Genomic DNA, 24,128 nt, shown 5'->3' on the forward strand with positions numbered 1-24,128 from the left:
AACATATTTTAGCCTGCTTACATGTTGTCAAGCAAGCAAAATAACTCATATTTCACTCTAACTTAATCAGAATAAAAGCAATTGGATAAGTGTGTGATTCCTGTGAAACAACAGCAGTGTACCACTGAACAGCTATTTATGCGTTGGGTTACATTGCCAGTCTTGATTAAAGTCGTTGGTGTACTAATGTAATTTCTAAACTGGTGTTCATCAAAACAAAGGTTAACATCCCAAGTATAAAAAAAATCACGTACAACTCATAAATATTGAATTTTACAAACAAAACAAATCAGCTGTTTGTTTTAGATGTGACACGTGTAAATCCACGCTATTCCTTTCAGCAAAGTTACATAATACATTTGTTTATCCTTAATGATTATGTTGTCACTAGATTTTCTACAACAAATAAAAAACACGCACTTGAAATTTCCACCCTGTATTTTACTTTCATTTTTTATAATGAAGTCCTGCCCTTAATCAGACTAAGGAATGCTCAAGTAACTACATACCTAAACGTGCAGATCTACTAATCCGTATTGCTACGTTGTCCACTTCACACATTTACTTAGTCAATGGTGAGCACGTAAGAAATACTTCACAACAAAACGACATATAGATATAATAAATCTTAAATGCTTTGCAAAGGGAGGCAGTACTTCCTCAACAAAAGAAATCAGAAAGAGGAGGTAAATTAACATGTTCTTAAGAATATGCTTTTCCAAACAGCATAAAACGACGACATTGAAACCTCGTCAACAATTAGCGTGCTGAATCTGTCTTTATTTGCTTACTCGTTAGAAACGAGGATGTATCCGACGTATCTGTAAAATTCGGTCTCAATCTTTGCAAATATTTCATTACGTTCTACAAAGCGTGCTGCTATGGTATTGTAAAACTCGCAGCGTGAGTTTTCTCCAGTTTTATTAGTATAGATCAAATGCAATCATACATTCAATCTTTTCTCATTACAAAGAGAAAACGTGCTGTCCTGCAGATTAAAACACGTGTATATATATATATATATATATATATATATATATATATATATATATATATATATATATATATATATAGAGTAGGTAACTTCAGGTACTGCAGTGGACATCATGTGAGGTATCATTTTCCTGCTTTGCAGGTTATCTGTTGAACGCGGCTCCTGTACGTTGTGCGCAGTAAGGGTAAATCAACATAGCACCATCAGACTAATTTTAGATAACTGCTATTGGTAAGTAGTACTTCGCTGGACTATCTATCTCACTTTTGCAGTCTCAGCTGCAGCAACAACAAAGAGGAGGGAACAGGGAAGGGTGGCGCTATCAACAACACTTGGAAGACCGCGCGCTGCCTAACCAACCATTAGTGTGCAGGTTCACCACGTGAGAAGGAGGCCTGACTGTTGCTGGTGTTCTGCCAGAGAAGAGTCTGGGAGCAAAGGAAATTTAGAGCTGGCCGGAGGAAGGCTTTTGGTAGGCTAGTTTTATTATATATGTACTGTCGCGTTATTTATAGGAAAATATTTCTGTTATTATCCACAGTGCTGTTTTTTTAAGATACGATCAGAAATCATTTTCAAGGATTAACCTTGCGTGTTTTTTTCTTGTCTACTTGTTGGGAGAATAAAGAGGTGCCTTGAGGTAAAACCTTCAACCGCATGGGGGTTGCCTACATTTCCCTTATAAAGGGAATGCGGAACTTGATGTGAGATGCAGACGGTGTTTTTTCAAATGGTTTGGGAGTTGTAGCTTGGAAACTTATCGTTCTTTCATTGATGTTCGTCTGATAATGAAGTCGTAGAGGTGATGGCGAACTAAATACATTAAACCCTGAGCTCTTTATCGTGGTGGTTCTTGTAGTTCTACGATTAGTCTGTCCGTTTCAGTGAAAGTAAAATTACCGCCATTGCCGATGGAAGCTATTTGAAGTGGTTTTGCTTAAAAAGTAACATAAACTAGACACGTAAAGTTAAGTAAATTATTATTTTTTTGCTTAGCGCTGCTGCATTATGTGTTTTAATTGGTAGAAATCGCGCTGCGTCCAAGAGGCTGTTACAATGATGCTGTGGCCAGAAGTGAATGGCGGAGTGTGGTGTATGCGCTTGCGTAGTGATAACACCGAGTTCATTTGCTAGATGTGTTTACTGCGTAAATCCACGTTGTTGGAAGTATTTGATGCTTTTAAGGTCAGGTTTGGAAGTGGAGAGAGATTCGTAGTAATTGAGGGTTTTGGACTAGGTCATGGAGTACTTCTGGGAGTGTGTTTCGTACAATTGTAACTGGAAATATTGTTACTAGGCCCCATTGTCCCATACGTTATAATTGGTTGCATGCTTTTCGGGCATTACTTTACGCTTTTTGTGTACGTTTGTTGCACTTTTCGAAAGTGTGTATTATTTTCTGCCTACGGAATGACCCGATGGACTTGTGTCTCTAGTTGGTGGCGTGGAGACTAGCATTTCCGGCGCCTATTTCGTAAAAATACATTTAACGTATGCACTCTCAAAACAAGTGTGATTATGGGAGTGTGTGCAGTAGCTTTTTAATATGTTTGTAGTTCGCATTGTATTGCGAATCTACTAGTTTACTTGTGAGAATAAGTAGAAACTGTTAAAGTGCTGCGTGATAGACGTAGGTGGTTTGGAAGACGGGCTACAGTAGGAATGAGAAATTCTTCTCCGTGAGCATTAATTTACGTTTTTGTGTTTAATATGAAAGTTCACAGTTGTCCTCTTGTTTACCATGTACCAACGGTTGCAATACTGGTTTCGTTGCACTTTTGGGTCTTGTCTACTCGATCTAGTGTATTATGTTCGTACCTACCGGCGGAAGCGTTAAGGGTAATCTCCCTTCTCGTAGGTTGCATTGTATACATCGCCCCCCCCCCCCCCCCACACACACACACACACCTTTTTTTTTTGTACTGACGTAGTACGTGTGGCATTTTTGAGAGGGGTGGTAGTCATATGAGTGCGATTGCTACTTTTAACATTGACCAGCTTTAAGAGTGATACTTTCTTGCCAAGTTGTGTTTCTCAGGGATAGGTTCCTGACCCAGAGACTAGTCTCTCCGTACTCTTGGAATAAGACTGCCCATACATGTCAAGTAGAGCGCCTCATTGGGCCTTCTTCAAAAGGACCCCCCCAAAGGGATCATGTCAGTCGCCCTGCTAGACAGGGGTCCAGAGAAGTAAATATTGTGGGGAGAAATATCCAGAGAATCCAACATATGAACAAGACTGTGGTGATGGTTGTATAAATGGGTCATTTGCCTTATTTCAGTGACAACCATATATTTGGTTCTGCCTCACAACTTTGGTTACTGGCTGTATAGATTTTTGCATCATATTTATGGTGTTGTTTTTTTTCTGGCAAATCACTGAGTATTGAATTCACTAAATGACAGACTTTAGTTTCAGATTTCGTAGCCTTCAGAAAATGCACGCTAACACAAATCCTGTTCGGTCTAGCAACTTAAGTTTGTAAGAGCCATACATAAAATTTGTTCATATTTTTGGACTTTTCCAGATGCCTCTTGACACAAGTTATGCTTCAGCTGAGTGACAATAAGCTGAAAGAACTGCTGTGTACTAGTTAGTGTTTTTGAGTCCTTTTACATTGATGGCAAAGGTAATTATGTATGAATAGGGCATAAAGTGGGGCCGGGATGCATTTGAATTATACAGTGCATTTGAAATTCAGTGGTGGGAAGTGCAACTGTTGCCGTCAGTGTTTGCATCTACTGATCGTGTAGGCATATATGTGGTGTGCAGAACTGGCCCTCTCTTCATTCAGTTGTTTACAGGTTGTTGGGTGAAACCAGAAACACCTGTTCATAAAACCAGATAAATTGTTCAGTCAGAAATAATCTATTGTCTTCTTTTAAGAGAACAAAAAGCTGATCTTTTATGTCTGATCTGATAGGTTAGTCTAGAATGGAAGTCCTTCCACAAGCTCCCATCAATTGTAGATCAGTTATCCCTATTGGCTTATTTTGCAAAACAATTGAGAAATTGTCAAATGTTTTGGCATCCATGAGGACGATCTTTCTCTGATAAGCATGTTTTTATTTCCACCCTAGTGAAGATGGTCTGCCCATGCAGTTTACCTTTACCTGGCTTAAGCATTTGCTGCTGTGCTCCTGAGGGGATCATAAAACTTGGACCAAAAGGGAAATACTAACATGGAGCCATAGTAGCTGTACAGTCTTACACAACAGGGTAGGAAGTTTTTCAGGTTTAGCATCTTCTCACTGGTGGAGTCTCTGCTTTCTCCTTGGACTGATTCTCTTAATTTTGCCATATGTCAAAAGTGATTGCAATGTCTGACTCTGTATATATGCCAAGCCACAGTGATAACCTTGCTGTTTCGTAAGGCACTTAATTTTTACAGCTGAAATTGTGTACTTTTTATTTTCTTTTGGTGTCTATGACCTTAGACTCTTTCTATAAGGGTCATTCATTTGATAACTACTGCAGTAGAGACTGTCCACAAAGTGTGGTGTTTTGCTTCTTTCTTCATGGAGTTAAGAACCATGGCACAGAGGTGGCTGCTCCCCTTATATAGTTGTTGCTGTCGGGCTACTCCTAGAGTACTTCTTTCTGTTATGTAACTTACTGGAACACTGCTGTGTAGTTTGAAAGTGCAAATATTGCCGCTAGAGGTCTTTAAGATGCCTTGCTATACTCTGACACTAACTTATTTTATTCCCTTGAAACAGCTGTTATACTTGTCAACTGCATAGCTCTATTTATTTATTTATTTTTTTAAGTACTAAGTAGTACTGCTTTGCGCTCTCTCTCTCTGTCTGTCTCTCTCTCTCTCTCTCTGTTTCGGCTGTGACAAGAAAGGGGGGGGGGGCAGAGAATGCTCTTATGTTCTGGTCACCAAATGGATTTCATTGTATAGTGATACTGCAACACCTTCATATCTTAGACTCCTATGCATTACACTCGTCCTGTTAATTGAACTTGGCCCATACCTGCAAGAGGGAACTGCACAACTAGACGGGGACGTTGGGTGATGTAGTGATAGTGTGTGTTAGTATAACTTGAATGCTCTACCTTTTGAGCCACTGACATTTACCTTTGCTGTAGGGTAGATCAAAGATTCTGTTTTCACATGCGGTGCTGTTCTTCAAACAAGGCATGAAATAATAGTTACAGTTGCCCGACTTGATATTTGAGATGGTGTAAAGGATACCACGTCCCTTGTGGAAAAGAGTAGGGTTACTTTTATTTTTCCAAAATATACAAAGACCTCAACACTTAAAGGCTTGTGTATCACCAAAGTTGCAGAAGTATACTTGAATTGGGTTGGGGAGAACTCTGCTTCACATCGATGGGGAGCCTCTTCCTGAGAGGGGGTAGTCTCTAGGATATAACTCTCTCCAGCAGGTCCTGTTTATACTGCAGGCAAGGTTTGTCTTTAGAACGGTCAGTCCTGGTGTTTGTGTATGATGTGCAGGAGGTTCAGTAATGATTTTTTTTTTTTTCCCCAGTTTGTGTTGTCTTAGAAGAAATCCCAATTAAGATTTTAAACTGAACTGACCTCTGTCAGTTACATCTACATCAAGTTAATTGGAGGGAAAATTAACTATGCCCTCCGTGTTTATACCTTACTCTAAGCTGTTGCAGGCTACTTGCCTGTGGCTGCCTGACTAGCACAACAACTTTTTTTTTTTTTTTTTTTTGTTTTATGAGCTGTTTATATGCAGTTTGGGATTCATTAATACTAATGCATTGGAGATTTGAGGTCTTCACTCCATATTACTCAGTTCACGGCTGATTCTCTAAAGATTATATTCTTTTGTGTATTTGCTTTATCAAACTTTCACCGCATGGTTCTGACAGCATCCCTTTCTGTGTGTGTGTTTTTTTGTTTTTGTGATCTGTTAGATTTGTATATATGTCTTTATATTCTATTCCCGGTAATTTGACTTATTGCTCACATGAATCAGAGGCGATCAGGTCGTTTTGACAACTTTAGCCTTTATTTCCGTGCCTGCTGTACTTGGTAATTGTACAGTGATCGGATGCAGTTTACAATTCTTTAGTGATATTTTTTTACTTTAATCACTAAAGTTTATATTTGTCATGTTTTCTGGGACTTTTCTCCCTAGGCTCCTGATGCTGTCCCCCCCCCCCATCCCCTTTTGTGCCCAGCCAAAGTTTCCCAGTAAACTGTTATAAAATGCATCCCTCCATTAATGTGCACATGCACACACGTGTATGTTGCTACTCTCGTCCCATGCAGTGTCGTCTTAATTACTCTTGGTAAAGTGTTGCACCTTAATTACCTTCATTTTCTTACTCCCTCCCCATTTCTATTGTCCTCTCTACTTTTTAACATTGGGGACATCAGACAAGCATGTGGTTCTTTTCTTGGATCAGACCTTTTACATTTCTGTGTTTTGTGGCTCCAAATTTAAATATTAAAATCATTCCATGGAGGCATATTTGCCTTTACATCGTATCCACTTAAAGCTTTATGCCACCAAGTCCCTTAGCCTGGTGTTTAAAGCTCACATCTGGGATCATTTATAGTGGCACAAAAACTTTCTTACATTTGATGACCGGGTAGTGTCTACTGGGCCAGAGGCCGATTTTCAGCAGAGACCTGGGGAGAGGCTCCAAGGAAGATTATATTTTTTATAGATTTGTACATATGACAATTACAATAGGAGTTCAAATGCAAGTTCCTTGACATTGTGTCTAAGAGCATATAACAGTGGTAGTACAATAAGTTTATTTTTGTTTTGTCTGAATTGTTTTGTTTCAGCTTTTCCTGGTGAGGGGTCTCCACAGCGGAACTCTGGTCTGCTAATGATTGGCAGATTTTTATGGTGCCGAGGTGCCAGCCCGCCCAACCTTCGAAGGCATGCCCCCCGCATGTCTTTCAAATGCCACTCTACCGCGGGGAGGACATGCAGACTCCACACAGAAGGCGCTCCAGCAGAGAATCGAACGGGAGAACCTCTGGCTGTGAGGCAACAACGCTACCGCTGCACCACCGCAGCTCTAATTAGTACAAGTATTTTGTTTTACCCTGAAAAAAATCACAAGCTGAAGCTAAATTGCCAAGAAATATTGACAATGGGCGGTGGAGAGAAGGAAGCTAGACAGTAAGGCGTTAAATTAGCCTGGTGGAGAACATGAGCAAGGCCTACATTTGGTGAAATATTCATTTAGGGGCTATTTTAAATGAACCTGCGTCATTGATGGACAGAATATGCTGAGGGAGGGAATTCCAGTGTTTGGCAGTGATGTGTGTGTATAAGGAGATGCCGTGAGTTTTGGGTTATGACAACTTTCAGTACTTTATCAGCATACCTAAGAATTTAGGTTAGTGTATGGTTGGACAAGGTTAGACAGAGTTGGGCAGAGACTGTATGGGCAGTTAATAGTGGAGTTCAGTTTTGCAAATATTGGTAATTATTTGTTAACCGTAAACCAGGGAAGAGAAGAGATGGTTTCTGGGTGTTGAGTCTGGCATGATCAGTAAGGTATGATTTAGCCCTATAGAGAGAACCCAGTTTGACACCAACCTTTTTAATTGTTGGTGAAATATTTGTCAAACTTAAATCCACTATCAGTTGTGGCACCAAGAAGTTTTGTATGTTAGAGTTTTTTTTTTTGTGCCATTGGAGGAGGAAATGATATAGGTGGTTGACGTATTGTAGAAGACCATAAGCTTGGTTTTATTGGGGTTAAGTATAGGTTGTTGGGCTAAGTAGTTTTCAGTATTGTGGAGGGCTGCCTGAGATTTCTTGGAGTTCCTTGATGGAAGGGGCAGAGCAGATTAGGGAAGCATCATCAGCATATTGTATGGCTGGATTTGCTGAGAAGTTTAGGTCATTGGTAAAAAAACAAAAAAAAATGTGAATAAAAGCGGGCCAATCATAGATCTTGTGGGACTCCTACACACAGGGAGCTGGAAGGAAGAGTTTATTTTACATTTGTTAACCTGGTAGAGCCTGGGCAAGTGGGCTGTTTTCAGCGGAGATTATTTATTGTCCCATAAAGTGGCTTATTTCCTGTGACTGGTAGCTATGAAACCAGCTTAGGGCTTCAGGGCTGCAGTGGTAGCCAGTTTTATTGAGAAGTGTTTGAGATACAAATGCTTTTTCATGTCTATGAAGATAGCAGAGACTAGTTGATTTACGGTATTAGTAAAGCTAATTATAGCTGTACTGGTGTTTTATGCCTAGGTCAAAAGCCATGCTGTGTATCGGGTAATAGATTTGACAAGTTGTCTAAGATCTGCTTGTGTGTACATCTGTGTAAGATTTTGGCAAACTGACAAAATGGCTATGGGTCTGTAGTTGGATACATCAATAGAGGGACTGCTTTTATGTAACGGTATGACGCGAGATATATTCCAGAGGAATGGTACGTACTGTTCAGAGATGGGGAAAGGTTAATGAGAATAGATGTAGCGTAAGTGATGGAAGTAGCTAGTTGTAGAAGGTAATCTGGTAGTTGGTCTGCAGCTAGTGTCCAAGGTTTTAGTTTAGAATGGAGATAAAACATAACTTGTTTGGATAGGCTTGAGAGAGAGGAGGGTATAATTATTGTTGGAGATTTGAGATATGGACAGAGGCGTTCTGTTTAAGTTATTGAGTTGATAAAATGGGGATTTGGCTATGCAGTCATTTGGGTTGGTCAGAGTTTGGGCTGGGATAATGGGTGTTCTCGGGTTGAGGAGGAAGTTGATTTGCCAGAATTTTGGGGGGATTTTTCTGGTACTTTGACTTGCTTGGAAGGTTTTTGTTTAGTTTGATTTCGAAGTTGTTGGTAGGTAATGAGATTTTGTGAAAGATACCAGTCTGTTTTTAGTAGAATTGTCTTTTGATAACCAGGGAACTGTTTGGATTTGGTATGGATTTTCCTAATTGGGGCTAGGTTAAGTATTTGTACGAAAGCACTATTGAAGTACTGCACAGTCAAATTAGTTTTTAGAGGTGCCCAGTCATGTTGAATATTAAATAAGGTAGAAAGTATTTTTTTGCAAATGTGAAGTGAAATGAAATGTTACAGGAATTGTGTTTTCTAATCAAGTAGGTAGGGAAGTGATTGCCTAGTGTGTGAGGGGGACGCACAGCATCATAGCTAATGGATTTGTTAAAGTCCCAGTCAAGAATTGATTGCCATTGTTGGTTTGTTTCAGTGTGTGTGGGGTGGCTTAATTTTGACAAAGTGTAAAGGTATATAAAGTTGGTAGGGGACTTGGAGATTTTAACCTTGACTGGACTACCTGCTCTAAGTATAAGTTCCATTACTGAAGTTTGTAGAGCTCCATTCAAGGATATTTTCAATATTTTGGAGGTTTATTAGCAGGGGCCTGTAGATCGCTATAAAAATAATGGACTTGTACGCCTAGACATGAATAATCAGTACGCCCAGACATGAATAATCACTACTGGGGTGGGGATATCTGGTGGCGTAGAGTTTTGTGCCAATTTAAGTTTGTTTTTAAATAAAATGGTAATCCTACCACCACGTCTAGATAACTCTGTTCTGAGGATGTTCTAGCCATTGGGAAGAAATTCTTCAGATTTATTGCAAGGCTTAAGCCATGTTTCATTAATGACAGCTATATCAGGGAACTAAAGGACGACAGCATGAAATTCATATACTTAATTTATTAAGCTTCTGAAGTTGACCTTAAGGAGTTAGGGGGGTGTCATAATGTGGATTGGGGTGTAGAGAATGCAAAATATCTGTAAATAGGTATTTTTCTTTGATTCTTACCAAAGGTTTTAAAATTATCCAACTTATTCAGTCTTAACTAATTTTGTTGAAACTGCTGCTTAAAAAAAACTGTTAAAGGATAACCTCAGACAAAAACTGAGAAAAAAGTAGGATTTTCAGCAAATCTTTAACTTTTCTGCATTTCTGATGTCTGTCTCAAAGTAAATGGTTACTATTTTCTAATTTGTTATACCCCAAAATGATTTGGAGGAGGCTGCCATGGGTAGCATGATTTTGTTTTACAGTCTATGCCTTCTCCTTCCTGATGTCATGTTATAGGGACAGAAAAAAATCCATTATGATGAGGGGGGTCATTTTTATCGTGGATTTCTCATCAACTTTTAACATTGCTGTGATTGCTTACTCTTTACTGTCAGCATTGATTCACTGTCAGCATTGATTCACACTTAATTACTTTGGGACACAGGTTGACAGTAGTCTCTCCTTTGATAATCACATTGCCACAGTAGTCAGAAAATCCTACGTGGCACACCTCATCACAAAAGGTTTCTCATCCAGAAAGAGGTCATTGTTCCCCTCTACTCATCACTCATTAGACCTCTCTACTCATTAGACCCATTATAGAGTGCAACGCCCCTTTTGGTATGTGCCTGACTACCTTTACAACAACTGGAAAGGCCGCAGAAACACCTCGCAGAGGATTACTGGCCTCAAACAGATGCCCTACGCACAGTCTCAAACTCCAGCTTTACTCCGCATATCGCCTACTCAGAGGTGATCTGTGCTTAACATAGCTATGTCACACCCAGAGCTGTTGGACATGCTCCACTTAAAGAAATTCCAATCCCTCCAAGCTACATGCTCTAGGGACCTAAGCCTTGTCACTACAATAAACGGAACATGCCGTAGGGATAGATTCCTGTCTCAGAGACTCTCGTACTCTGGAATAAACTACCTATCTATATCAAACAAAGCTCTCATTAGCACTCCCAAGAAAAATCTTTATGATTGGATGGGAAATATGAAATTCACCCTGGGGATCACCTCTGTGGCTCTGGTTGACAGTGGCACAGGAAAATAACTTTCTTAGGTGGCAAAAGCCAGGGTACCTTTTTGGCTGGGCTTGTGTAGGCCCCGGAGCCGATAGCCTAGTACCTACCTATGAACTTGTTTCCTTTTGATTTTCATTAGTGGCTGTCTCTTACAGCATTTTATGGAATGTTTGAATGGCAGTCTTAAAATATAGCAGAGTTGATTTTTCTTTTCAGAGTAACATTATTAGTTCAGTGTCCATGTGTGAGAAATCTAACCCCTGTGATTATCTGCTGTTACTTGGTCTGAGATGGTTTGCTGCATTCACAGTTTTAAATATCCTAGCTAGAATAAGACAATAATTTTCATAATTCACTGTCTCTCAACAAAGCAGTGTATAATGCAAAAATTTAAAACATTAGAAGGAAAAGGCACTTTTACAGAAACTGTATTGTAAAAAAAAGATGCAAAATCAAATACTGATGGAAAGAAGAGTTAGATGAACTTGCTTGCTTTGTTTGTGGGACTGAGCTTTATTAAAAGGACAGACATTTGCACCTGAAAGTTAACTTTGAAAGCCCTGCCTTTGTTCAGGCTCCAGGTTGCACTACTTATCTGAGGTTTTATGCTGGCAATCTGTAACTGATAAGGCACATTATAATTAAACGTTTTTTTCTTGTATGTAAAGTGAGTATTTGATTACAGGGAAGGAATTTTTCTCTGGGAAGAAAAAACATGGCTTTTGAGTTCTTGAACCAGTGATGAAAACATTAGCAATTTGCAGAAGTGCAGTAAATGTAACCTGCCCCCCCACCCCACACACACAATTATGATCTAGGGCGGCTACGGTGGTGCAGCAGTTAGTGTTGTCGCCTCGCAGCAGGAGGTTCTCCCGTTCGATCCTCTGCTGGGGTGCCTTCTGTTCGGAGTCTTCATGTCCTCCCTGTGGTCACGTGGGTTTCCTCCCACATCGCAAAGACATGCTGTAGGTGGATTGGACACTCTAAAATTAGTCCTAGGTATGAGTGTGTGCCTTCTGTGGAAGGTTGGGCGCCGGGCTGGCAACTTAGGTGCTGTGGTGACCCCTAATTGGGAAAAGCCGGAAGAAGAATCTAAGGACACAAACCAAGCTATGCCCTTCACCTAGCCTCTTCCAACTTAAACTACCTAGCAATTTCAACACTTCTTCATAGACAACACAGCTGACCTTAGAACCTTGACAGCAGTAATGCCTTTGCTCCTCCTGCTACAGTAGCACCTTTCAGCTCAACTGTTCCTACTATTTAGGTACATCAGTTTCATGCCACTTGGATTTCTCTGGCACCAGTGGTACAGCATACCCAGTATCGATCCTTGTCAATAGGTTAGCACACTAATTCTGTTCATTCCCTCTAAACAGGCGAATTTAAATCCAATGGGGGGCCTCAACAGACATAATAGCTGAACTTCAGTTTGGTGTGTTAGCTCTGGTACAGTCCAGTAGTTGGCTTGAGTTTGTCCCCATATGTACTACAGAAACATTAGTGGGTCATGCTTTGCTGTCTTGCATGCAGAAAACTGAGGTGGGTGATTATTTTGGCTGTTGGCTTTTGATGTAGCTCATTGTGTTTCTGCAGTTATTAAATCTGTGTGTTTTGTATACCCCTGCATGATTTTTTTTTTTTTCTCTAATTCCTATTAATGGGCGTCTGCTCATGCATAAAACTGTTGCAGTCCTTAACCAGTTGGAATGCAACAGTACCACTTTTTTGTGTTCAAAACATGGAGAATATGGTAGTGGTTAGATGTTGCACTAAAGACACTAATTTTAATTTTTTTTAACGGGATGCAATTTTCACTGCCCAAGTGGAAAAGATTGCGTGTAAGTAATGTGAAATTGAGACTACTTCCTTAATGTGTGGTGCAGAGGGATGACTGTGCCTCGTATAACAAAGTTCAAGTAGCATTTCGGGCGATTGTTGAAATGGGCAACTGTAGGTTCATAAATTGGTACTATAGGTTCATAAATTGGTACTAGGCTAACTGCCTTTGTGGGCCATTTTGCATAGCCAATTACCCCATGTCAGATCAAACCATGTAGCTAGTCTGTAAGGTAAGCACATCAACCATTACGCCAACCGCTCTACTTTGGGGGGGGGGGGCTGTGGCTTGCTACCAGTTCCCTACCACTTTAGTGCTAGTGCAGAATGCTTTGAGCATATTACGCAAGATGCTGGTTCTGTGAAGGATGTGCACTATGGTTGATAGTTGGTGACACTAGCTCATATCCTGGCACACAAGCATGCTGCATAGTAGTCCTGCACTGATGGCAAGTGTGGATGTCTCCACCAGGAGAGGAGTTGCTTAATAATCCACTCGGTTGTCGGGAATAGGACGAGGGAGGAACAGATCCTTATGCTGCCTAATACTCTGCTTCCCCGAGTCTCACTACCATGATTCTGGGTACAGCCCTCATACTGGGGGATGCAATGCTTTGCTGATGGAAGGGGTTGCCAGAAGGCATGTGGCAGAGAGAGTAAAGGAAGAAAGCTGTGCTGTGACCATTTTATTACCTTTTGACAGCACACATCTTTTCACTAGTCATGAAGTTCAGCACCAGTTCCAGTGTTAATGCAGTAGTCTGCACTGACATACTTGAGTACAATTACATGGATACTGGATTTGTGTGATGCATCTAATGACTTTTTGTTGTTTTTTTTTATGTGCATTTCCTCAGTCTGCTGAAGGGTGGCTGAAATTGGGTAAAGTCTGGCAGCCAGCAGAGGTTTAAGGCTAGGAGCTGTTGATCAGCTAATTTTACTTTTAGGGTTAGATTTCCTCAGCCTGCAGTTGCCTATTGTGTCTGAGCAAACTGTTTATCCAGATAGTATTCCTGGGAAGTTTGGGCTGTGCTCCAGTGGATTTCTGGTCTGCATGTGTAGTTGTGAACTCACTGCTTAAAACTCTTTTTGGCATAGAGACCAATAGCTATGGCTTGCTATCAGACGAGCCATTTCTTTAAAAAAAAAATAGTTTAAGTATAACCATGACTTTGCTCACTGAAATTGACTCCATTTGTGATGTTCTGGTCACTGCTTGTATATTTGTTTATGCCCAGGAGATTCAGAACTGTTGACTATAAAATTCTTAAACTGAACAATTTGGCTACGGTACTATCAAGTAGCTCCAAAGTTACCCAGAGAAAAGAAAATTCCAAGCCACACTAACAACCCCTTGTTGCTTGCCACCCTAAACATGAGTGCCACAAATTCCAATTCTGGGTTCCTATTCTGATCTCTGTTAATTTTGCAGATCTTCCATTTTTTTTGTTGTATTGTATGCGACAATGACCTCATTTAGCCTCTGTTCACAATGAACTAAAGTAGTCCTCTGAGCTAAGCAACTGGATGCTTTGTACTTGCCTTCTAATAGCTGCACAAACAAAACTTGTTTCCAGTCTCTCAAACTCCCTTTTCTGCCTTTGACTACAATATTCTCTTTTTCTGAATACACATTCCCTAGGATTTAACCTGGACCTTTGTTTTTGTTTTCTCTTTTTTTTTTTTTTTTTTTTTTTTTCTCTCTCTCCTTTTTTTTGTTCTCTTCTCAAGTCTTGTAGACCATTTTCTCAACTTTGAGATTCTGAAGTAGTTAACTTCATTTGGTCTGCAACCTGTGGGATACGGATCCGAGCTGGCAACTTTACAAAGTTTAGATTCGAGCTCCTAGCTTCTCCCCTTACCCATAATCCCCTGCCAACCCTGACTGACCTCAGATATAGTTTGCCACGCTTCTGAACAGCAGCTAGATTGCGAGCTCCTGGTCTTTCGGTCAGAAGTCCTTGTTTCTTAAATTTTTCTCAAACTTGTTTGAGTGTGTTGGTTAGGTTTCCCTTGTTGTAACCTTATTTTTATATAACCTCTTTAAATTTTTAGTAAAATTTTTCCTCGCTGGTCTTAGTGTGTTTACAGTGTGTGTGTGTTTACAGTGTGTGTGTGTTTACAGTGTGTGTGTGTTTACAGTGTGTAAGTGCACAGTGTGGCCATAAGCTCTCCCCAGCAGATGGCCACACTTGGTGTGTCCGGTGCCTTAGGGTTGAACACCTCTCCTCTGGGTGTTCTATCTGTGCGGCATTAAACCTCAGGGCACTGAAGGACAGGAGGTCGAAGCTGATCCTAGCAGGACTCTTGCCCTCGGTGCTTCTGTGGCGGCCACTCCTGCCTCTCTCCCCCCGGCCGGGACTCTATCTCCTGCTCTCGCATCCCAGAGAGATCGGCTCTCCCTCTGCCATCGATGTGGTGGAGAGGGCTCTGAGTGCATCCAGGCCCCCAGTCCTTGCTTCGGTTCCGCCCAGCACTCACTCTCGGGTCAGGCTTCCATCACTTGGCCACAGGGATAGCCTGCTTTGAGGTCTCGGGTCGTTCCCCTGGAACAAGATGTGGCTGGTGAGACATCCTCTGACAGCCCCCCCCTCCCCCCGAGGATGTTCCTCACAAGCGAAAGTGCAAGAGGAGGCACGTGGACTCCCCCCTCATCCAAATAAATGTCTTCTGTCAGACTTGGAAGGCTTCCCAAGGTCACCCCCCCCCCCCCGAGGATGTCTCCTTTGGAGACATCATGGAAATGCGTAGGATCAGGGGGGGGGTCTGCCCCCAAGGCTTCCTCGGACGAATCCATGTTCCTGGAGGCGTTCGAAGCAGGCCCATCTACCTCTTGGGTGTCCCCTCCGGCAGACCCCTTAGTGGACCTTATTACCACTAGGGCATGGAAGGAGCCGGACACTGGAGCCAGTCCCCAAACGTCCAGACAGAATTCTAAGCCTCCCCACTGAAGTCCCATTGGAGCAAGGGACCCCCCGTGGATGCCATGTTGGTGGTGGCAGCCACCAAGAGGGAGTTGGCCCAAGAGAGTCCCTCGGTCCATCCCCTGAGCAAGGAGTCTCGCTCGATGGACAGTCTTGGGAAGCAGGTCTTTAGTTCAGCGACTTTCACTGTAAGGTCCCTGAACTACATGGCACATGTGATACGGCCGCAGCGAGACCTTATTAAAGAGTACGCTGCATTGCCCCCCCCCCCCCCGGTCCATATCGGTGGAGGACAAACAGTTGTACTCCACTCGCATGGCCACTCTTGGGTGGGGGAGGCATTGCTTGGGCAGGACGGTCCAAGGCACGTGGAACGATTTGGAGACCTTATTGCACATAAATGTTCTGGAGATGAGGGTAGTGCTGTTGTCCGTTGCAAGCACTTCAGAGCCTTCTGCCTGCAGGAACAATTGCAGTCCAGACAGAGTATGTCTGTGGTATGGTATATCCACAAACAAGGGGGAACCGGGTCTTGACCCACTCTGTCGAAGCCATGAGAGTGTGGGAATGGGCGATCTCCATCAACCACTTTCTCATTGCAACGCACATTCTGGGACAGACCAGCATGCTGGTAGACTGTCGCATCATCCTTTCACCTTACGAGTGGTCCCTCAATCCTCGAGTAGCGAGTAGAATTTTTGCTGTTTGGGGGCAGGCCTGTTGCGATCTTTTCGCATCTCCCTCAAACACGAAATGCAACAATTACTTTGCTCTCATTCCCCCTGCCGGGGAAGACCCGAGGGACGCCTTGGTGCATGCATGGCCTCCCGGTATTCTCTATGCCTACCCTCTTCCCCCTCATGCTGAAACTTCTTCAGAAAGCCAGTCGGTTGGGGAATAGGATGATCCTCATTGCCCCATTCTGGCCTCGCCAAGCTTGGTTCCCTTACCTCTGGTTTCGAGTGAATCCGCCTTGGATTCTAGATCCCCTTCCGGATCTAATCTCCCACCCCTGGGGCTCCCACTTCCCGACCTAGCCAGCCTTAAGCTTACGGCTTGGCTGCTCCAGTTCCACTTGTAGCTAGGACTCCCGGTATCTCTTCTCCAGTTAAAACTATCCTAGTAGCAGCGCACAAGCCCTCTACTAGGCAGGTCTATGGTAGTAAATGGAAGCGTTTCTCTATCTGGGCAGAACACCATAATTCGGATCCTTTTACAGCCCCCTTGCCTGCGGTGCTGGACTTTCCTTCAGATCTTTTTAATGGCGGAGCTAGCTGTTCTACGGTTAAGGTTCAGTTAGCAGCTATCTCTCATCACGTAGGTATTGAAATGGGTCCTTTGATTACTACAAAATTGTGCAAAACGTTCCTAAAGGGCACCTTCCTACTTAGATCTCCAATAAAGGAAGCGGTACCTCCATGGGATTTGACCTTGGTATTACAAGCTCTGACGGCCCCTCCCTCGAACCGGCGTCTTCAGAAGACCTCAAATATTTGTCTTGGAAAACTGCCTTTCTTGTGGCTATTACTTCAGCCAGGAGAGTATCTGAATTGCAAGCTCTTTCTGTGAAACTCCATATTTGTCCTGAGGTAAACCCTATCCTTGTGAAAGGCTAGGGTTTATCTCGGGACCAATTCCTCCTTCCTCCCGAAGGTAGTTTCTGAGTCTAATATTAACCAGAACAAAGGGGAGTACAGACTACATTCTTTAGACGTGCACAGACCACTTAGATTTTACATTCATAGGACATCTGGTCATAGACAATCCGACTAGTTGTTCGTCTCCTTTGCCAAATTTAATCTAGGTAAACCAGTCTCGAAAGTTTCCTTATTGAGATGGATTTCAGTGTATCATTACAGCGTATCAAAATTCCGGCAGGCTCGCACCTCAAGGAGTTCATGCCCACTCAACTAGGGCTATGGCTACATCTGCCGCCTTTAAATCCAGGGTTTCCTTGGATGATATCTGTTCAGCACCCACTTGGGCCTTATCTCGTACCTTCATCAATCATTATAAATTGGACATCCTCTCCAGAGGGAGAACTTCTTTTGGCTCCGCAGTGCTCCTGAACATCTTCCATTAAGGCTGCCCAAGGTTTAGGTAGCTGGGGACTCTGTCCCACAGGTTGCAGACCAAATGAAGTTAACTACTTCAGATTAAGAAGTTATGTACTCACCATAACGTTCCATCTGAGTAGTTAAAATTCATTTGTCTGCAACCGTTCCCCCCCCCCTCCGTCCCCCTGACCTTCAGATGTTTCATGTCCTATAGTGATGTACCATTTCTGATAATGTAGTTGGTTATCCACTATAGTGCTTGCGGGCAAACTTGATCTGAGGTCAGTCAGGGTTGGCAGGGGATTATGGGTAAGGGGAGGAGCTAGGATCTAAGCTTTGTAAAGTTGCCGGCTCTGATCAGAGATCGGATCCGTATCCCACAGGTTGCAGACAAATGAAGTTTACCTACTCAGATGGAATGTTATGGAGTACATATCCTCTTATTTTTACTGTCCCCTGTAGCCCACTTTTCTCTAGCCAGAATGCTTTTCCCAAATTGGAGTACAGTTTTTCTCTAACTTGAATCTGCACAAAATTCCCAAATACGTAAGGCAGAAAATGATTTGCCCCCTTGCCAATGGCATATCTTATTATACCTGCTTACAACTTCTAAAATGGGTCCTAATCGTTAGTTGTCAGCTTTTCCCAGGTACTCTCTCAAAATGCTTAACTGTGGTTATTGCATGCCCTTGAGACTGAAACTGTGCATCCAAGACCTCGTTTACTCCCCAAGAAGTACCTAGGAAAAAGGTGAGTCACTGTACAGTCATCTGTAGAAGTACCCAGGCGAAAGATGATGTATTTAAGCAGACCTCCAGACTAAACTGCCACTGGAGAAAGTTCTTTTGACTAAGCCTGGCATTATGAAACACTTCACCCACATTTCTTAAAGGTCCTGGAATCTCTCCCAAAGTTCTGAAAGGATAACTCTGAATACCTGCAAAGGAGAACTGAGGTGCTTTACATATTTCAGCTTATTGACTCCAGCAAGACCGTGTGTGTAGTGTGTTGTTTTTTTTTTTTTTTTTAAATCCTAAATGTTCATCTTGTTGAGATTTTTGACATTTTAAAATAGATTTCATGTATATACACTCTTTACTGATCACTGTCTGCAGTATTTCTCCATATATAATTTCTATCGGGCGTAAGGATTTGCACCAGATATACTCCAAGACTCCTTTAAAAGTGATTTTTGCATTTGTTGTATTTTTTTAAATGTTTGCTTTTCTGTATTTTTGGGGTGTGGCTGAAATGGGTCTTTGGACTAGCCCACCTACCTTGTTATCAAATAGTACGTACATGTTAAATTTTCACTGCAGTTGAGCTGTGTGGCTGTTTTCTTATCCTGAAAAGTTGAAACAATACTTCAAAATTCTGATAGGATACACTGTATAAACCTATGGCCTCTCTCTAATTTGGTTTAGTAGATATTTGGCTATGGGGGCATGTGATGTTATGCTTATGTTGCTAACAACACGCCAAAGCAGCAGTGTGGTGTAATGGGTTTCCTAGTAGTAGAAAGAGTGAAAGCAAGTTTCTCCAGTCGTATTAGTGGAGGTTATACAGTAAACTCGCTCTAACTGGAACTTAAGCAACCAGCAAAAAAATAAAATGCAATTTAATATCTACTAGTCCCCATTGGTGCCGGTTAACTGAGTTTGCAGTACTCTGGAGGCATGCTGTGTAGTAGAGGGCAGGGAAGGATGATGTGCCTCTGTACGGCTTTTGCTTACCATTCACGGTTACACATTTTCAACTGATGTCATACTGCTCTTTTTGTCTGAAAAGCACATCCGTGCACATCAGTCGGATGTGTTTTTTGGCTCTACAGCAGGTACTCGTGCTCTCTTGCTGTTGCATTTTGACTTCATGTACTTCCATTGATTTGGCTTACTAGAAATCTCTCTCTACTACTAGGCCTGTGTATAGGTTCATATAACAGTTTACCTGTCCTGCCTAGATGGAGTAGTAGCCTGCAGTACTGCTAAAATATTTCCTCCCTGAATGTGCTGGAAGCTGTTTAACACTGGGACAGGTTGCTGTGAATGGTCATTTTCAGTTTACTTTTTTATATTCAGTATTTGACTTTCTGGATGGTTATATACCCGTTTAGCATTGTTCCTCAGTCTGAAGTGTCCACACTCAAGAGGAGAGCATTGTGGTGGCAGATCCACTAAGCCGCTTGCTACTGCTGGACCAGGAGTGTTTTTTTTCTTTTTTCTTCTTCCTTGTTTTTTACCCATATAACACGCTACAGCCATTTGGTGTTAATTTAAATTTACTGTTGCTGCAGCTTATGGGGTGGCTTGCCAAGGACTGAACCAGTCAGCTAGCTTCCAAGACGTTAGGGCACCTTCCATATGCCCTAGTCCCCCTGCACAGCTTGAGTAGAGAAGTATAAAATCTGTGGGTGGGGTTCTAAAACTTCAGAATTTTCTTGATGTCAAAATGCACACTCTTCTCTCCAGGCTTTGGGAACTCAGTAAGCTAACACTTTATTAAGGCTGGGCAGGCAAGTATGCTTTGGGGAATACATTCCACTTCATTGTGAAAAAACGTTTCTTTCCTGTCAGAGGAATTCTGCTGAAGGCTAGAACTGGTGTTTTTACAAGCTGTCACAATTTTCTAAGCCGTGACATGTCTTGGTCATTGTTCCTTGTCAAGAAATGGTTTTCAAATTTATGTGTGTGAGTTTTGGTCTTTAAATTTAATTTCCAAAGCTTCCTGTCATGTTCCACCTACTGTCCTCAGTTCTGCTAACTGTGCTTGTTCAACACAATTTTCATTTGACAGATGTGTCCCTGTGGCGAGACCCTCCTTTTGTGAGAACATATTACTTTTCTGTGTTGATGGTGACTGGGGCTAGTGTTGTGTGTTCACTAGGACCTTAATTTTTTGTCAAGTATTGAGATTGACTGGTCAAGAATTTGCTAGGTGCTTGTCTCGCACATTTTTTTGTTGGGTTCCCCTTTGAGCTGTCTTTGTGAGGTGAATTTTTTTTTCTCCTTTTCTGTGAAGTGGTTGAGACTGGGGCTACTTTGCGTTTTGGAAGGTGTCCCTGAATATTTTACTACCAACTCTTCAAAGCTGCGGTAACAACATGTCTTAACACCTTTTATGGGAAGGACACTGACTTTTTGGTTCTGGTAACACTTTTGTTCCTTTCCCTAAAAACAAGGTATGCATGACGCTTCAGTATGGACTCTTGATTTCTGTTCATCTCTGCCATTTGCTGTTGACTTCTCTGGCCATCTATTCCTTGGACCACACAACTCTTCTCAGTCCTGCTGGTGCTGGAGGATCAGGAGGTTGGCCACCCTCTGCCCTTATCGAGTGGAGAACCACTTTGGCTGGCATCAGGGAAGTGGCTAGGTGAGGCTCCTTGATTTGTGCCATTCTGAGAAGCTCCATTTGTGGGGAAAGGACCGTGAGTTGCTTTTTCTCCGTTGAGGGGGTTAATATCCCAGAAAGTGACTAAGTTTTCCCCTTTTGTAACCTTTCCACGGGAGATTCTTTGCTTGGAAAGTCCTGTTTGGACTAGTCCATTTCTGTCCTTGCCAAGAAATGGCTAAAGTCTTGGAATAATCTGCAGTTAAATTACCCTGCTGTGACCATCAGGGAAGCTCAGTGCTAGGAAACTTAGTAAAATACTGAAAGGTCTGGGATATAGAGGTTCAGTCTTGCTCTTTGCAGAGTTGAATAGTTTCATTTTTCCTGTTTCTAGGGAAAAAGTGTAAGAGATATTTGGTACTTCTCCTTGGCAAGATACCAAATGGCAACTTAAAAAAAAAAAAAAAAAAAAAGAGGAAATCACTTTGAAAATAGGGTACCATTTAGTTTGCCCCCCTCCCCCCCGCCAACTGGGTCATACTGAAAATATTGATGGGTTGTGACCAGAGCTGAAAATCAAGGCAAAGTCTAAATGGATGAGTTGTTCGTTTTTTTTTTTTTTTTTTTTTTTTTATCTTAAAAATAAGAGGGTAGCTTGTGTATGAGGAATGGTTAAACAAGGGGACAGGCTATTGAGAAAAAACAAAAAAAATTCCAGAGTAGACTAGTCTACTAACCAATGGTATAAATGTTTTATCCCCCCCCCCCCACATTCAAACAGTCACTCCTGTGCAGAGATGTACACACTTGCCCTGTATTAACACTTGAGCAACTGTATAGACTCATCTGTGCTAGACTAGATTAAAACAGGGTCCTCTGGGGGGGAGCCACCCTATTGGATCTCCAGTATAAACGGATGATATAACAAAAGGAAGAAACTTGTCTAGGAACCAAAGGAACTAACTCAGCAGAGGAATTACCTCCACAGCTTGAATGAGCACATCAGAAATCTTGTGAAGTTCTCTCTAAAACCAATTACAAAGGTAAAATAGAATCCCTAGCTAAGAAGACCTTCTTTTAACTATGTCCAAAATCTAAAAGGGAATGGCCAGCTATGTGCCAAAATTGCCAACCTAACTGCCAGATTTTGGTGCAGACTTCACCCCACTGTCCCTACCAGCCGTACTGGAAAGCACACCAGTCCTCTGCCTAGTATCTCTCGAGATCAGGTCATATCTGCACTCCAAGGCTGAAAACATGACCTCAGTTGGACAAGGTAACATCCTGGGTTATTAAGTAATGTAAAATGTGACCTAGCAGACCAGGCTTGGATATCCGCTCAGCAGGTCACATTAAAGGTGGGAAAAGTTTTGAAATGTTTTTTGTATCAACTGCCATTTTAACAGGGGTGTGTGCACATTTTGTGTATCCACTGTACTGTAAACACTTGGTAGGTGGAGGCAAAGATAATGTAACCTTTAACCGCAAGGTCCCTGGCAGCTGGATCAACTCTTGGGGGGGGGGGGGTGTTAATATGATAGTTAACTGGTGGGTAACTTCCTGAACGATACTGTTATGTATTTCTTGGCATTTCATTTTAGTCCTAGTCTCAACCCTTTCTGGAGACGTGTCGTTGTGGGTTCTGACTGCTCTTAAATTGCAATCCTCTGCAAATTTAGTCTGCCATGGACCATTGACATTGGCCTTTACTTAGAAGTAAATGCCAAAAACAAGTGGTCCTGGAACAGATCCCTGAAAGACTACTTGTGACTGACCCCTTGGAGAGGTGTATTGTCCAATTCTAACTTACTGGATTATGTCTGTGGTTATCCAATGGGCGGCATAAGGGTTTATACCTAACTTACTGTTGTCAATGCCAGATTGGGGTATTGTCAGATGCCTTGGCCATGTCAAGGTAGGGAGTGTGAACCATTTTACCCTGATACATTGCTTTGGTGACCAGGTTGAGTGGGCATGACGTGCCCTTAAAACCAAATTAGGTTGGGTCCAGTGTCTGGAGGTTTCCTATGTCATTACTCACTTTCATGATTTTTTTTCTCATGGCTTTGCATATGAGACTAGTTAGACTTGTAGGCCTGTAGTTTCAAGGGTCCATTCCATGAACTCCAAAGCTTGTTTGAAGGCTACAGTTAGAGCAGTTGCAGAGTGGGTCATGTTTCCTGCCATTTAGAAGGCATCCTTTGGTATTGTCTGGGCCTGTTGGTGCAGTGTTCTTGGCTTGGAGAGAAATGAATAACCTGCTCCCTAATGATAGGGGGGTTTATATTTGGTGGTATTAACTAAAGGACTGTTGATGGGGGGAGGGGTGTAAAGTTGGAGCTGATTTTGTTGGCCAATATGTTTGCTATATTTTCTGTCTCAATATAGGTGGCTACATTACAAGTTCTGTACACAATTGTGTATTGCTTTTGAAGTTGCAAGTATAGCTAAAGAATGCTTTGTGGTTGCCCTTGGCCTCTGAGGCCAAATTTACTTTGTTTTGACTTTTTTCCGTGCGAGTTGATTTAGTTTGATTTTATTCTATTGGGTGGTGACTTTGTCATTTTCTTCTGTTATACGGCCTACTGATGTGATTCCACCAAGGTGGCTTGATTTTGTTTTACTTGGTTCTGTACTTCTTCCTGGTGGTACAGCTGCTTCTGTTCAGCTATTAACATGCTTTGGTAGGGTTTCTCTGAACCGGTCTGCTTAGGCAGCAGTGTTCTCGGGCTTTACAGGGAATTTAAATTTTGCCAGGTTAACCTTGGAGTAGCTTGGCTGGAATTCAGGTTTCCTTTTTACTTCAATTGAGACAAGTTTTGTGGTCTGTCCTTATGCGAAGACATACTAGGGGGTGTGCAGTATAGTCCATGGTAGTGAGGACCAGATCCAGTATGTTTGCATCCCTGGTTGGTGTATTGACAGTTTGGTCTAGGGAATTTGTGTTTACAAAATCCAGGAATCTGTGTGTCTGTATGTTTGTACGATTCCCAGTCAATAATGGGATAATTGTCAGTGGATGTAGTATTGGGTTGAATGGTGAGTGTTTCCAGTAAGTTTAAATGCAGCATGGTATGGCTTTCCAAGGTCACAGAGGTGAACTATTGCTTGGAAGTTGTAAGAGATATTGCTTATGGCGATTTCAGTGTGGAATGGGGTTTTGCTTATGGTGATTTCATTGTGAAGAAGCTCAAGTGCATTGTCCTGCCTCTGTGTTTTT

At 42.1% G+C, this 24,128-nt stretch overlaps 1 protein-coding gene across 1 annotated transcript in view; it reads left to right on the plus strand.

Moving 5' to 3' along the window:
- Positions 1-1,246: 1,246 nt before the first annotated feature.
- The window catches only part of LOC122790608, a 1,229,598-nt gene continuing 1,206,716 nt past the window's right edge, over positions 1,247-24,128 (plus strand). Inside the window, exon 1 of the mRNA XM_044058134.1 lies at positions 1,247-1,466. The gene's annotated coding sequence lies outside the window, so the exon portion shown is untranslated. The remainder of the gene's footprint in view (positions 1,467-24,128) is intronic.

Source organism: Protopterus annectens, chromosome 16.part0 (assembly GCF_019279795.1).
Source record: "Protopterus annectens isolate FY-2018-M chromosome 16.part0, PAN1.0, whole genome shotgun sequence".
Classification (NCBI taxonomy): domain Eukaryota; kingdom Metazoa; phylum Chordata; order Ceratodontiformes; family Protopteridae; genus Protopterus; species Protopterus annectens.